The sequence below is a fragment of the Anser anser genome (genome assembly GCF_964211835.1).
Source record: "Anser anser genome assembly, chromosome: 12".
Classification (NCBI taxonomy): Eukaryota; Metazoa; Chordata; class Aves; order Anseriformes; family Anatidae; genus Anser; species Anser anser.
This window is the reverse complement of record NC_139733.1, coordinates 22461391-22475272: the sequence shown is the minus strand read 5'-3', so window position 1 is coordinate 22475272 and position 13882 is coordinate 22461391. Positions and strand designations below refer to the sequence as shown.

Genomic DNA, 13882 nt, shown 5'->3' with positions numbered 1-13882 from the left:
GCAGCTGGCCCATGGAAGCACCAGCTTAGGAAATACTAACGAAAAATTTGTTTCCTCCCCTCGCCCTGGGCTCGCACAGCGCAGCATCTCTGGAAGCAGACACGGCCTCGCATCCTCCTTGTTTCCATGGTGCTGTCGCCCTGCAGAGCAGCAATGCGGTCGGCTCGAGGGAAGGCAGCAGCGCAGGAGCCACCGGCCGGCAGCACGGCGTTACGGGGCGAAGCGAGCCCCCGGGCAGGTGCGGCACAGCCCAGAGCATCACCGTGCTGTCAGAGCTGGGAGAGCTCCCCCGAGCAGCCCCCTGTGCTGACTGCCCCGCTACACGTCACGCTTCGCAAGTGCATGAAATACATCTGTAAACTGGAAGCCAGAGGTGCACGAGGTTTCCCCTCCGTAGCCAGAACGGTGCTTTTATGCCTTTCCTCTAGCCAGAAGATGGTTGCACGCACGCGGCGGGGGGAGCACACACACCCGTGCGGGTTTTACCTTCCCACCCACGCCCGCTAATGAGAAACCGTTCGGATGGAAACAACGAGATTGTGTCTCACAGCTAACCGCGCGAGTGGCAGGGAGCACAGAAATATTGAATAATAAACCCGGAAGCAAGGTACAAAGAAGGATGAATATCAAGTAAATTAAAGGTTTTGCGGGAGGCTGACCAGAAAAAAAAAAAAAAGAAAAAAAAAACAACACTCAATTATCCTCAAAAAAATCCCCAGAGCCTCTCTCTGAAGCCCAGCTTCAGCAACGGAAGATGAAATCAAAGCACAAGGCAAGATCAGTGGGTGTAAATGGTGGAGAAATCCATTACAAATCAGATAACGAGGCCGATATCCCCAGGAGGATGCTGTGTGCTAGTTCACCTGCCGCCAGGAGGGAATGATTGCTCCGGACGAGGTCGATGCCGAGCGCTCAGACGATGCCGCCTGTGTCACCACGTGGAGCCGCGCGCCCCACAGCCAACACCGGGGGAGCCGGGATGTCCCCAGTAGGGCTCAGGCACCTGCTGTCAGGTCACTGCTCGATGGCACCGACGCCGCTGCTCCTGCACAGCAAAAGGCAACTTCAGGCTTTGGCCCTCCTTCCTACAACAGCACGTATAAAGGCACGAGGACTGAAAACGAACGCCCCCAGCGCAGGGAAGATGTGCGGCTGTAGCAGTCGTGCGTGCACGTCTGTGGTCACAGAGCCTGTCTTTGCTTTTGCAATGACACAAGAAAAAACACGTTTTCCAGTGGATTTGAATGCTTTATTCCTAGCGTATAAACTAGCATATACACTCCTGTCCCCATACAATCATTTAAACACGTCTTCTCACTCCACAGAGGACCAGCTCCAGCCAAGTCTCCTAAGACCTAAGCTTCTTCATTGATCCCACTGTGTTACAAATAATTTCCATAGAAACTGGAAATATTTCCTAAACCAACAGAGACCTCCTTATTTCCAGCAATTATCTTAAGGTCTGATTTGCATTTTAAATGTCACCTGTATAAATTAAAACTGTTTACTGCTAACACTGTCATTATTCTGAGTCATTTGGCAATAGCCAGCTACAGGCTTTTTTTTTGTTTCCTCCAGAAAGCTCCACGACACATCCCCAAAACGCTCATGGGAACCCTCTCCTCCAGACTCCAGCGCCCAGCCCTCTCGGCAGGCAGCTCGGTGATCAAACGCGCCATTTTTCACGGGTCTCCTGCTGGTTCTGGCAGTACTGCTGTCAGAATATTGCTTTGGATACATTTTTAAGCTGTTGCTTCAGATTATACAGCAATCTTCACTGCTGAAGGGACTTAAAGGGAAGTACAGACACAGGTACTCTCAGCCGCTGGTTTGGATTTTCCTACCCTCTTTTCTTTTTTTTTAATGAAGTCATTTGTTCACTTATTTTTCCTGCTACTGTTCTGTAACAACAAGCAGCTTGCAAAGTTTGAAAACCAATTAAAATGAGCTAGGCACCCAAGTAGCTTTGCTCCTAATGGACCACTGTCAAACTGGCTGGCTCCCAGTTCAGACTGGGAGCCCCCAGCTGACCCACAGTGCAGGTAGGTTCACTAATTCCCGAGTTATGCTCACGTTCCTTGCCCTCGTGGCTTCTGTACCACAGTTCGTGCCCCCAGGTTGGGCTCCGTGACGGTGTTGCTTTGAACTTCAAACACTAAAATCAGCGAAAGGCGAATCGTGCATTGAAATCCAAAAATAAATAAATAAATAAAATCATCTGCAGACCTGAAAGAGCTTTGTAAAAATGAGAACATCCTGCCACATCCCTCACAGAGCAGGGGAAGGCCAGAAACGCAGAGCCTGGCTGCCCGCAAAGACCCCCTGAGCATTAGCTGTTAATCACGTTCCCCCTGATTCTTGTCGTATCATTGTAATGACCTGCAACATTTTCACCATTCTGTTTTTTCCACCCTTCAGGCAAGCTCCGACAGTTTTACCCATCGCACACAGGACTGAACACCGAGCAGGAGCTGCTAAAACAACAAGTCCTTACGCTCACTGGAAATTAAATACTGGGAAGCAAAACGCGCTGTCCTGAAGCATTCTCAAACCAACCCTTCCAGCCCCTCGCAGCACAAGTGTCGGAGACCTGGGGACCCAGCCAGGCCAATGCAGCGAGGTGGATCCTTCCCCCCCCTCGCCCCCAAAAGCCCAGGGCTGCACCTTCCCCTCCCTCCCCTCTGCACCGGGGTCCCCCAGGGTCAGGGGCTGGTGCCCTTCAGCATAAAAGCTCAGGGAAATTATTATTCTAAGGGAGTTTATGGAATGATTATTTTGTCCAACTCTCCGGTTCAGCTTAGAGATCAATCTAGGTGAACTAATTTCTTCTCCCTAATGATTAAATGCTTCATATTAATATAACCCTGAGGAGGCAAGTTCAAGAAGGCTGTGTTTCCATTCCCTGGAATAATTATATCTTGAGAATAATTTTGTACCTCCTTGGCTTTCTCCAAATTCATTATTTCTTAAAAAGCTTTCCTTCACCTTCTGTTCCCATCTGTCCTAACAGGCAAAACAGCATTGTAACTCTGCCGAGCAAAAGCAGGCGTGGCTTTGCAGCCCAAATAAACCAGGTGAGCAAGGAGCAGCTGACCTACAGGGCTGGGAGATGCTCACAAACACAGCCCGCTCCTCAGCGGCCACTTAGCACCAAAATCAGGGTGGATTGCTTTGCCATGAAAACCATCAAGAGGAACACATTTCATTTCCCAGTACCTGCAAGGGCCCAAAGTACAGTAAAGTTCAAATACACATTGATGCTTGTAGAAGATCGTGGGACTAAATAAATGTGAAATTGTGCCAAAATTCACGAAGCTCCTGTAAGGAGCTGGAGGCTCTGGGACCCAATGCAGAGCCTCTCCAGTCACAAACGCCATGCAGGGAGGTGGCCTCGTGGACTGCTTTAGTTGATACAAGAGGACTTCGTGCAAAGCCCTAGCCCAAAACAAGTCCAGTCACAGCCATTTATTCCCCTTTTCCTGAAGCTTACGCTGTGACTTTGCACCACAAAGTCTCCGAATTTTCCTTCTTGGGAAGGATTTGGCCGTGGTTGTGGCAGGGGACTCTGCTGCGGATGAAGAACATTGTGTAAGGGCTGATTTGACTCAATTCTTCAATTCTTTGTCGCTCCCATTCCTTCCAGCACCTTAGTCATAAGGGAGAAACGCAGTTTTAGGTAAGAAAGCTGAGAAAAGGGCGGTTACTTCAGCACAGCACTTTTTAGTTTTCTTTTTAAGCTATTAGAACTGATACAGCAGAAGTTAATTACGTCTTTGTTTCCTTGGAGGGCTCTCGGCTCAGTTAATTCATATAACGCCCCGAGGCTCCAGCTCCACGTTAACAGCGAGGCCTCGCCTCACGTACCCCGACTCCCGCCAGCCCTTCGCTTTGAGGCCTGACCAGGAGGGAGCAGGCCTCACGCGGCCCTGCCCTGCCCCGGGGGCTCTGTGGGGGCTCCTGGCCATGGCCACGGCACCAGGCCCACCCCGTGCTGAGCCCCACGGCTCGCAGAGCCCGGCCACGGGAGTCAGCACCCGCTGCTTGGCTTTCGGCAGCGCTGGGACTCGGTCCGTGTGGGGCACAGCCGGGCAGGAGCCCCAGCCCTCACACCAATCGCCGCGTTTCTTCACCGTCTGTAGGGCAAGGACTTAGGGTATGTTGGTCGTTAGGGGTTCAGCCTGGTTTGGTTTTGGTTTGTTTGTCATAAAGCCGGGCTCACAAGCTCGTTACAGACCCTGCTTAGGCCTTGCTGTAAAGCTAATTAGGTTTGTGTTCATTGAGTTTTGCCGAATGATTAATATAAATCAGGATTTGCACGAATTGCAGGAGCTGGGGGTCAGAGCAGCCCTATCGATTGCAGACTTAGCGATAAAACATGGTTTCACACAGACATACCCCGGCCACCCCCCACAGTGGGTGCCAGCTCCAGGCTGCACCCCAGCAGCGCTCCTGACCCTATAACACCCTACAACGCTCAGGGACCGCCTGGGTCAGACGGGATCTGCTCCTGCAAACCCCAGCACTTGCGCTTCCGCATGAGGAGCTCATCCCAACCTGCAGCCACAGCTGAATAACAGAGAGGTGAATACCTCTCTGTTTCAGCACAACGTGCTCTAATACGTTTTTGTTTAATTTACCTTTCATTTTTACTATTATTACAAAGCAATGCAACTTTCATAACCGTGCATTCATTATCATTTGAGTTATCCCTCCAGGAAATTACACTGGAGTATCTGAGAACCAAAGATAAATTACACATTGTAATTATACTGGCAGGCTCCCTGCTACAATATCTGGAAGTTGCAACAGGGAAGCTATAAAACAGAAGTAGGTTAGTGCTGCTCACAGCCAAGGAAAAACAGGATCAGACCCCGAAACCTCACTGACAGGAAAACAGAAACAGAGCAGCAACAGCTCAACACAAGTCGGAGAACTGCACTGGAAAGGATTACAGTTCTCCTCTCTCTCCAAACAGGATTTCACGTAAACAGATTAAATTGAAATTGCCGTCAAGTATTTACTCCAAAGGCCACTCTCGTCTGTTTGCATAGGATCCTTCAGTGCAACTGAAATAATTCCCAGGGATCAGATTTTACCTTATTTTCTCAAGGTTCAAGCAAAGCATAATGGCACACTGTGGCGTTGTCTAAAACTCCGGGAGGCTGCAGCCTGCCCACCAGTGCCCGGAGCAGCAGCCCCTCGGGCACCAGCACGTTCCCCGTCCGCACCCAGACCATGAAAGTAACAGCCGCACTTTGACGTGTAGAGAGGCATAAGCTTACCCCTAAAGCCTTCCCAGCTTCTTCCCAAGAAAATAAAATCTCCTGCTTTAAAGCTCTGCTTGATATTTAGAAGGCAAAAGAAAAAAGGCCCCGGACTCAGAGGCTGGTGCGGGACAGCTTTCGGAGCAGGACAAGCGTCAGTAGGCAGGCCTCGGGGCACAGAGCTCAAACAACTCCTTAATCTAAGAGCAAGTTTTAGAATGGCATCTAAAAACCATAACCTCTAAATTAAAAAGGCAAGTGTACACAGCCTCTGGTATTGATTAACCACCCCCCAGCTTTATCACCACATAATTGCTCCAAGGTCATTTTTTGGCAGCACAAGCCAGCCCAAAACTTCCTGAATAAGAAATTTTAATTTCAGGGCACCACTAATTTATTGTGCCCGCTACTGTTACGTTACAGAAGCCGATGCGATGTCTCTGCAGGTGTGACATTTTTCTTCTTGGCTTCAGCTTGATTCATTCCTCCATTTCAAAGGGAAAAAAAACTTGCATTTTCTTCTATCTGTGGTGCACTCCTGCATTTCTGATCACCACCTTTCCAAAAGCCCGGGGAAAGCTGCTCATTACACAGGGTTACCAGAATGCCTCCGGCCACAGCCTGTTTAAAATTAAAAACAGCAGACAAAATCCTTGCTTGTTGCTCTATCAGAAATTCTTTATGTTTAAAGAAGTCTGTACCGACATTTTATTTGTGGTAGTTCTGTGGTCACTTGTGGCACAATTTCAATAATTTATAACACACTGAGAGGTTTAATCATTATTTCACAGTCATTTACCTTTATTTTAGTACTAAGAACGCTCTCCAAAGATAATTACTCAGAAATGCCAAGCTGCCTGATGACTTTTTCTTATATTATTTTCCTTATGTGCAACACTAAGGGTCACATCCAGGACCCAGCAGCCCTCTGCCACCATTCGCTTCAGACTGCTTCCAAGAAAACCAGGTCACAAATTTCCTTGGATTAATGCGAGTGCCGTGAATCCCACAATGGTCAGTTTGAGGCAGCTTTAAAGTCAGCGGACGGCAATAAGCAGGGCTATTAATGTCATTCCTCTGCCGTGAAGGGCTGCCATTAGAACGGACTTCTAATGGGGCTGGAACATTACTTACATTTCCTAGTTTTCTCTGCCTTCTATTGTTTGCATTTATCTAATTTTTTTTAATGTTGAATCCACTTATATCTTTTTAATTATGTTTTAAATAGAGCTTAGAGTCTCCTCCTTTTCTCAGAACGATAACTTACCAAAGGCTCTTGCTCCAGAAGTCAGCCAAACCTCGGGCACTAATCTAATGGTGTCCCCACAACGTGTCCCCATCCCCATGTGCCGGACTGCACCGCCTGCTGCCATCTCCAAAAGGCCTCCAAACACTCAAGCTTTGTCCATAAACGTTTTGACGTGAGAGGGTGAAACAGGTGAGAAAAGATCCTCTGGATTCTTTCAGTATTAAAGCCTCAAAATTGCTCCTGCAGTGAAGTTGCTGAACTTTTATCACAGCAAATCCCAATGAAATCCCTGGCCCTAGGCACGGGAAAGAAAAAGGATAAGTCAATAAACTGGAAAACAAGGCAAAAACTGCTTTATCGCATCTCTCGCCCAACACGTGAGCCAGCACCATCCCACCCAGCCCTGACCTGCTCCTGGGAGCCGAGACGTCCCCGAACCAAAATAACCACACACGAGAGAGCACAGGGGTGGGGGCAAACGTACTGAGATTGGGTTTGCTCTTCATACTACGTTTCTTTCTGCACATATCTTTTTGGCCGGCCCCGCTGCCCTCCCCGCTGCGATGGCCCAGCCGAGGGCATCTCCTCGGAGCGCGAGCAGAGGCTGCTGACGAGCACCTGTAACCTAAACCATGGCAAAAACGCAGGATTTGGGGCAGCTTGTCAACGGTCCCATAGCGTTTCTGCTTTTGTTCTGTGAGAACTGGTATACGGTCTATCAGATTGGATTTTTTTAAGAGTAATACAAAGTGCCTGGAACAAATTGATTTTGCTGCTCCTGCGTTTATTATGCAGGAAGAGTTCTCCCTAATTAGATAATACTAGATTTCTGGGCTCACACAAAGTAATTTAGAAATAAGACTCTCATCATTAATGGGACATACCATACAAAGAAACCAAGCAGGGTTTAATAATGCAGAAAAATATTAAATAGAGAAAGGTTTTAATTCTTAATAAGTAGATCCATGGGTTTCATTAACCGCTGTTGAGGGTTGTTTTTTTTTTTAGGGTCGGTTTTATTACCTAATTAATTAAAGCCTGACCAATAAGATACATTAATCTAATGGAGTTGCATCTTGTATTAACAGCAGTACTAATTAATCACCAAACTGAAACATTGCTCAGTGCTGAAATCTTTCCAGCATTAAGCTAGTGAGATCACTGAAAAGGGAAGGGAGAGGAGGGGAGAGGATGGGAGAGGACAGGCTGAGCGCCCATTTCTGCCCTGCCCCATGGTCTGGGGGAATCTGCAGCTCTCAGAGCACGTGGGGTACAACCCACCCTGCCCCTACCGCCGCTGGACGAACCCGGCCAGCCGGCCTGACACAGAAACCAAATCTCAGGGTTTTAGCGGTGTCCCCAGGGACACCAAAACCCAGGGTTTTGGTTATTAGCCGAGAAACACAAAGCTACGCAGACAAACAGGCGGGTGGAAGGGTGGCGGTGGTCCCCGGGGAGCACCTCGAGTCTCACCAGGTCGCCTGTGCATCCAACCGCCCGGCCCTACACAAGCCGTGTGTTTGTTTTGCTGACGGGCAGGGGACCAAAATGTAAATGTGCGTTCAGCTCCTGAGTCATCACGATCAAATTACAGCACAGGTCAGCCATGAAATTGCAACCGTATATTTTTAGGGCCATTACATGCTAACAGACAAGGCCTATTTGTTTTTCTTTACCATAGCACGGGATTACTAAATCACTTCCTTGGTTCAAAAAGTTCTGATATTCATTCAAGTTGCGTCAGTAGCAAAACAACTTCAGGTACAGTAATCCTCAAACACCTAATAATTGTATGTCAACAGAAGTGAAAAGCTACATTTTTCACATTATGAATAATACATTTTTAATAGCATTTCCATTTCGGGAGTTTTACACACATCACCTTAACCCCCTTTACGCCGTGCCAGCCTTGCTCTACCTGCAGGTTTCAGTGCAGAAGCGTGCTCAGGTTGAAGGGAGCTGTGGATTAACCCACAGGTGCTGAGCTCAGGGCATGCTGTGGCTTCATCTCTGTGGTCTCACGCCACAAAAAGAACAGCCTGAACTTCAGTCAGTCTCAAAGTCAACATCGCAGACCCTCCCTTCCTTCTCCTCACCGCACATTTGCAGCCCGTGCCAGCTGCTGAGATCCCAGGATTTTTAGGAGAACCATTTCAGCAGCTGAGGAGCCGTTAACCATATCAAAGCATGCCCCACAAAGAGCTGCTGTACAGCAACCGCAGCACCACGACACCTGTTACTTGGATTTTAGCGATCACAGCAAATTGTGAAGGATTTGGATGGCTGCAGTCTGGGCCCCCCCATGCCCAAGGGGAGCACCAGGAGGCAGAGCCGACCCCTTGGCGCACAGGCACCGCTCGCTGCAGCTCCTGCGGCCGCTGCAAACCCCGGAGGGCCCGGCCAGAGGGGCACAATTTCGGGCTCCTGGCTGGGGCCCGGGCTGCTGCTGTCACTTCAGCTCCACTGGAGGTTGGCAGGTTAAGGTCCGAGGAGAGGTTTGGGGAGGCCGCCCTCCTGGCTCCCCACAGGCCGGAATAAACAGAACCTTCCACCCACCCTGAAGCACAACCGTGTTTGTGGCGTAATTTCACTGCTCCCAGGAATGAAGCCCATTTCAAATGAAAGGCATCAATCCTGGTACCCTTAATGAGCTTGGCTCAGTGTTTTTATTTTTGTGGCAAGCGGGTGCCCGCCGGCTGTGGCTGGGAGAGGCACCGCTGGACGGCACATCGCTCCCACGCAGCCCCGCGGGCACGGGGGCTTCCCCAGCCAAGCCTGGGGCAGGAGGGGACAACTCCAGAGCCTCCCATTTCCAGATGCCCGCCAGCACCTCTCCTCTCGCTGTCTCAGCGATCAGCCACCAGCCTCAGTGACCCAGCAAGCATAAAACTCCCATCAAAATGTCACTTGCTATTATCACAGCCTTTATAATATCACGCAACCTGCTCGGCCCCTCCAGGCAGCAAAGCAGCTCAGCCCATCACTCTTCAGTCACTGTGCAATCGGGTGCAAAACACGCTGGCTGAGGCTTACAGAGGGCAAAAAAAATAATAATAGAAAAAAAAAAAGTTGGCAAAAAGAAAATGAAGCCTGTTGGATGCGATTTTTCTTTTGGTGAATTATGGATTAATTATTCTTAGTACTCTCCACAAAGTACCTCACTGCTTAATAACAGCATATTAAAATGGCAAAAAGCCTGTTGATGTGCATAAAAATGCAGATCCGTGCTCTGCTGTGGAGTATCTGTGCTGCACTCATCTGCAGGAATGGAAGCAAAAGGAAAGGAGGAGAAGTCATTTTCAAACAAATAAATAAATCTATATCTACTGCATAGTTTGTTTTTTCATAAGCAGCATCTGAGGGTAAGAGGATATTTGTTCTATTAAAAATGCTTATTTAAAAACTCCTTTTTATTTTTCCTCCTGAAGGCTGCTTTAAAAATCAATCTCCTCTGTAAGAGAAGAGGCAAAAGCAGTGTTTTTTTCAAAACAGAATTTTATATTTCATCTGAAGTTAAGGTAACACAGCTCCTCGACAGAACGACGTAACTCCAGACTGCTAACACTACCTTCATGTGATGAAGATAATTGATTCGAGGTACTTTTCAAGAACTGTTAATGTTAAGAATTACTTATTCCACCAAATGAATACTTTAAAAAATTAATAGTGTGCAGATTTCCATTACTGCGAAGGCCTCTGGGCCTTACAGGGCAAGTAGTTTCAATTATTTAAAAATATTAATAAAGGAAAATAATTTTTTATAATTTTCCTAATGTCTTTTTTCACAGTTTTAGAGCATCTGCCTCACATCACGGGGGCAAATGCCACTGTGTTTTGTGATCTACCTCCGGAGCTGTGCAACGACAACGTCCTCAGGGACAGGTCCCCAGGCAGGTCCGTGCTGCCAGCGGGGGAGGCCCTGGGCCACCAGCTGCTCCCTGGGGAGACCGAAGCACTCTGCCGAGCAGCTGAGGGCCCCGTAAGTTCGTTTACACATTATTTCATTTGAAACCGTGGGTTAAATCGTTTGAATTTAAGCATCCACTCGCTGAACACGTACGCGGAGATGGCAGCAGGGCCGGATGCAGATTTCAGTCAGGTTCACGCCGTCAGACGGGACGGAGAGGCAGAGCTGCCCCTCTGGGCACCGAACAGGAGATGGACCCGGAGAGGGGTGGGCAGGGGGCAGAGAGACCTGGGCCTCCCCCGGCCCCAATAAATCCACGGCGGGATCGCAGCCTTCAGCCCTGCCAGAGCTGCCCGCAGGAGGCCGAGAGCTCAGCACCCGCTGGCAGAGGGGTGGGAATGGCAGAGCTGTGACTTGGTTTCACAAGGCCTTCGCCTTCCTGCTCTCGGCAGGGCGTTTGTGCCCCCCGTGCTGGCCGCGGCCCAGGGCGCCTGCAGTCCAGAGCCGCCCCGAGGAGCTCCGAAGGCTCCCTGAAAGCTGCCTGCTGTCGGCATGCCCACAGCACGGACGTGTCTCCAGGCACAAGTAATTGCCCCTTTTTTTGGCCACCGGGCCTACAGTGCTGGCTGCAGGGACCCAGTAACGGGACAGGCTCAGGAAGCCATTTAGCTGAAGGCACCCCTCAGCACCAACACCCCCACCCACCGTGTTTCAGGAGTGGTCATAAACACACCAGGATCATTTTCACAGCGGTTTCGTTCCATTTCTCCGAAGCACCCAGTTCAAAACAACACAGCTAAGACAGACCGCATCCCTTCCCCGTAAATTGCTCCGCTGAGCGCAACAGCACGCAGCTCCCTGCAGAATTCAGCAAGCTCGTCTCTGGATCGCGGCTCTCCCTTCAACAACCCCCATTCTGCCAGCCCCTTCTATCAGACCACAAGCCACGAGACGGCGTTCTGCAGAACCGGGGGATTTTTTTCCTATTTATTAGCACTATCTAAATAATAAATGACTTTACAGAACTTCACAGAGTTACTAATCAAACCCCGTCTCCTCCGGGAGCGACCAGTTCGCGTCGCTGCAATGCCGAGTTGTGCCAGCGAGGCTCAAGTGGCAATCCCAAGCTGTCCTTTTCTACAGCCAGGCAAAAATTTAAGGCAACAGAAATTGAATTACCTTTGAAAAAAGCTGCTTTTCAATGTGAAGGCCAAACGACCTTCTCATCTACTTCAGTTAAGTGGGGGACAAAGCGAACATAGTACAAAGCAGCTTTTAGTGAACACGTGCTTATCTTTTTCAGTGAATAAATTACGGAAGTGGTGATCAGTGAAACAAAAATTTTCTCTAAAAGAAATTTCAAGCAAGGACACAGATAAACGCCTCTGAATTAGGAAAAATGATTTTTGTCCTGAGCTGAGCTGCTGGGACAATCTGCCAGCAGCGGGACACGTTGGCGCTTTTCTCTCATCTTTCCTCAATGCTTTGCAGCTCCACCTGAAGGAGAAGCGGCGCTCACCAAAGCTATAAAAAGGCTACATTTCCAAACACTCCGCCTACAAGATATTACTTCTGTTTCACAGCTCCAGAGCAGACATTTCAAACAGTGGCACAAGAGTGGTCTCTTGTGGAAGCAGATCAGACCTACACCACTCTCACCAAACGCACGGGAATCCAAACCTGCCAGAAAAGTGAGAATGGGAATAGAAGCTTTTTGGAGTTATTTTAATAAACACGGACTTCAGAGAAACTACTATCAAAACAGTTCCGTTTCAGAGGCGTAACAGCCACTTTCCAACCCACCGACTTTCCGACAGCAGATAAGAGGGAAAACGAGATAAGGCACGTGGTAAATAGGGACAGCAAACAGTTGCTCGGGGCAGTGACACCACCAGTAAATGGGCAACTGCAGTGAAGGACGTTAGGGCTCTGGTTCTTCAAAGGCAGGACTTCAGCCCACTGAAGGTACTAAGGAACTGCCAGTCTGAAGCCAGCAAAAGCACCAGTAGAAAGCAAAAATCTCATCATAAAAAAAAAAAAAAAAAAAACAGGAAAAAAATGTAAAACCACTACAAAAATCCAGTCTGTACAATCAGTAATGGTCAACAGGCATTTCCTCGTAACTTGGGGTTTGATCAAGAGCCAAAGACAGACAATGAAATGTCCTTTCAGCTCCAGCAGCCCTTGAATCGGGACTACAAAACATACAACAGAACAGATGTCAGTCAGAGAAAACAAATACAGAAAAAAAAAATCAAAGTGATGATCAAATACTTTGTTTTCACAGCCCTGTTTTAAATACCCTGTGAGCTCATTAGCGTACAGTTCTCCCAAGCCCTGAGAGAGCCCAGCAAGGCTGTCGGTGCAGAACTCCCACGTGCACTGCGCTCTTCATGGACCCACCTGCAGGCAGTGGCATTGAGAGACACCAGCAGGTCGCTCACCTCTCGCTCAGTTACCTGCTCCCCGGGTGACAGCTCGATGCCACGCTTCCTTTCCTCATTCCACATCAAATCCCTGCTTCAGCACTGGCTGCCCCTTGAGTCACTGCACAAGTGGCAGGGAAGGGGCAGAGGGAGGCTTTTTGTGCTGCAGGTGAGGGTGTGGGGTTTTTTTTGTTTTGTTTTCCTGCAATATGGAGCCATCCCTTGTTCCCAGCTAGATGAAAATCCAGCACGTAAATATCTTACGGCTAGTGACAAAGGCAGATGAAGTTGCCAAGAAACCCCTCACCAGACAGCAAATGCTTCTCCAAACCCACTTATTGCGTGTTGCTGCAAGGATGCGGTTGAGAAGTCTCTCTAATCTCCCGCAGGGAAAGTAAATGCTATTTCTTACACACCTCAATTATGTGCTCCTGTGCTAAACAGGTCCAACGCAGAGACAGAGACAAGTTATCCTTGGAGGAAAAGAATTGTCAGGTTGTGGGTTAAGCAGTCTTTTCCTTCCTCCCCCAAAATACCCAGCGGTACGCTCGATCTCTAAGGGCTGTAACACGGCATTTGCTGTAACAGACAGGAATGCTCTTGGCGGTGACAGCTCCTCATGGCTGGGGATAGCTCATTAAAAAAAAAGTGAATTCCCAGCCTACTCTGTGTGGCACACAGGTGGAGACTTGCATTCTTCACACACAGGGCTGCCCTACACACCCACAACAGAACTGGAGAACTGATTTAGGCCTTGGGTCGCTGTGTTGAAGTGAGAGGTCTCCAGCTCTTCAGATAGCCCAAGCCCAGGGAAATATTAGTAAGAGCCACAGATGTGCTCCAACACAGACGTCAGGTATGCCTTCCCTTACTCACCGCCACTCCCAGATCACCCTCACCTCCCAAAGCCTTCCTGTCTGATGACTGGCAAAGATGAGGTATACGCACCCAAACTCGTTTTTTCCTCTCCCTTTGGGAGATCACCTGTAAGATTCACGATGACCTTACAAAAACTACACCAGAAGAAAAACACAAG

The 13882-nt window shown here is 48.8% G+C and overlaps 1 long non-coding RNA gene across 2 annotated transcripts; it reads right to left on the bottom strand.

Annotated features, from left to right (window-relative positions):
* Positions 1-365: 365 nt before the first annotated feature.
* Positions 366-9532, bottom strand: LOC310880472. 2 transcript variants are annotated; one of them, XR_014571718.1, is made up of 4 exons: positions 6998-9532; positions 6532-6808; positions 2937-5885; positions 366-1045 (listed from the first exon to the last, which is right to left on the bottom strand). It is a non-coding gene; the product is annotated as an uncharacterized lncRNA (long non-coding RNA). The 2 variants fall into 2 exon arrangements; XR_014571719.1 differs by lacking the exon at positions 6998-9532 and having other exon boundaries at positions 6532-6990.
* Between the last annotated feature and the right edge of the window lie 4350 nt (positions 9533-13882).